Source organism: Neltuma alba, unplaced genomic scaffold (genome assembly GCF_004799145.2).
Source record: "Neltuma alba isolate B1F8T4 unplaced genomic scaffold, ASM479914v2 tig00010747_pilon, whole genome shotgun sequence".
In the NCBI taxonomy this organism is placed as follows: Eukaryota; Viridiplantae; Streptophyta; class Magnoliopsida; order Fabales; family Fabaceae; genus Neltuma; species Neltuma alba.
Window position 1 is genome coordinate 49,728 of NW_021635574.1, and position 2,659 is coordinate 52,386.

The following is a 2,659-nucleotide window of genomic DNA, read 5'->3' on the forward strand; positions in this document are numbered from 1 at the left end:
GCTAGAAATTCTGGCGGTTCGGTCCTGAACCGCTAACAATTTCTAGTGGTTCGGTCCATAACCGCTAGAAATTGCTAGCGGTTCAGGACCGAACCGCTAGAAATTTCTAAACTCCTCGGGGAATGAAAAAAATTTCTAGCGCTTCATGCATCAACCGCTAGAATTTTTCGGTGTCTAGCGGTTTATTAGCCTGAACCGCTAGAAATTAAACGCTACAAATTTGGCGCCAAGTTCCCGCCAAAGCCCGGGAAATTTTCTAGCTCTAATTTTCTAGCGGTTAGGGGGTAACCGCTAGAAATGTGCGGGTAATGGTCAAACCGTCTGTATTTTGCAGCGGTTTTTATAGGAACCGCTAGAAATATTTGGAATTTCTAGCGGTTTTGTTGAACCGCTAGAAATGTTCCGCTGCTACTTCAGCAATTTCTTATAGTGACTTATTATTACCAACGACAACTATTACCTACTAAGTGTGGTTTTCTATGCTTTTTTGACCAAACATGATTTTTTAAAATTATCATCCAAACAAATTCTTTTATTTTTTGTTTTCAAAACTTGTTCTAAAAAACAATTTTATAAAATTGTTTTGAGAACAAGAAAACAAATAACAAAAACAATCAAGCCCTTAGTTTTGGGTATTAGCTTTCCATGTGACAATACATGACGTCACAAGAGAAAAACCTTGGCCCCATTTTAGATTTTGCAGCTGGCAGTTTCATATTAATTCAGTCATTCAAAAGTACTAAATAGTTAGCCATTTTGATGGCACAAATTTTGAAAATAGAATTGAATGCTCAACTATATTTAGGGTTAGCTTTTCAATTTTGTAAACCTAATGTCATTAGTGATGCTATATGATAGGCCAGGATAGCACATATATCACCGAAGTGGTTCTTGTTATAAGTTCTTTGTAAGAAATTTTTTTTTTTATCATAAATATAATCAGTATGGCATTTAATAATTTTTAAAATTTATTCTTATTTAATTTTTATTGAAAAGAGAAAAAGATAAGAGAGAAATATGAGAATGAATTTATTAATTCCCATTGAGAAAGTTTTTTAAAAAGCTTAAAAGATTTAATCAATTTAATGCGCTTGGCATGTAAAAATAAGTTATTAGTGATCTTAGAGCAAAGTAGTATAACAAGCAGTTTAAGAAGGGACTAGCTATGTATCACAACCTTTGGAATTTGGAGCCTTTGTTAGTTTATTTTTTTAATTTATGGGTTAACATGTAAATCTAGTTTAAAAGTTTTCACTTAAAAATAATGTTAGCCCAGAAGTTTTTGTGGGTAAGTTACTTCAAAAGTGTTAAAGTAAAGCAGTATTACCACTTATCGTTAGGAATGGTAATAGTTAATGTTAATTTTTTAAGGGTCAATATTCATGTTTTAATGAGATGAAACAATATTGTTATACTTAGAAATTTTTAGGGTGATATTGAAATCAAAAAATCCTCTGAGGTACTATTTCCAGTCCTATTTATAAAAACTAGTTGACTAATTTAAAAAGATTAAGAAAAAAACTAAGTTAGTTATTTGTAATAATAAGTGTTGTCTTTTCTAAAATATCCTTACTAATCAAATGCATTAGTTAGAACTATCATTATTAAAAGGATTATATTAGAAAAAAAAATATAAATATGAGAGATAAAATGAATTAAAGTCTTATATTTAAAATCAAAATAAAAATTAAGTGAGATTTTATATTAATGACCCCAAGTAGTATTTATGACAATTGATTTGGTGCTATGAATCTTCAAGCTAGGACGACAATTCAATGTTCAAAATTGGGGCTATCTTTGCAACGCGTCAAAGTAACGGAGATGACAGCTTTTCTCCATATTCTTTGATCCCTTTGGAACCGACCTGAACAGTGAAGACTATGGAGAGGATCTGTGTTTTCCCCCCGGGCCCCTACTGCGTATTTAGTTCTCATCTTGACAATGAGATCAAATTTTCCGCCATCGAACAATGAAATCAAAATTTTTTTAACCAAAGACCAATGAAATCAAATTAAACGATTATGATTTAATATTTGTCAAACTATTATTACAATATTAAATAACAAAAATGCAAATAAATCATGTATATTTTTAGATAAAACTATTATTGACTAATGATTAATTATAAGTTCTAGCTCAACTTATGCTTCTTCATCTTTGTCTTTCTTCCAGTTCCAATTGAAATTTCCTCTTTTTTTTCAAATCTCCCCTTATTTTCTTTTTTTAAGAAATTTTCACTATATATATATTTTATCAATATATTTCAATTTAAATAAAAATACTTTAATTGATTTCAATAAATACAATTAAAACTTCTACAAATATTTTTCCAATTATTTGTATTAATTTCAATTGTTTTATAGCAATAAAGAATTAGATAAATAACATTATTCAGATTCATTTTTATATCTAAAATTTTCAACTCTCTTAATTGTTATAATTGTTTTTGTATTATTACTTCCTTTAATGCACATATCAAGATCAAGAAAAAAAAATTAATTGTGAAAATTGAAAATACATAGGAAATAGCATGGAGAATTGGTGTTTTTTTTTTAATAAGGTTTAAATTTTTGAATTGGTCCATTTCTTTTTATAAGATCCAGTATGGAGTTATCATTAAATACACTTTTACAAGTTTTATCCTTAATTAATTATATTA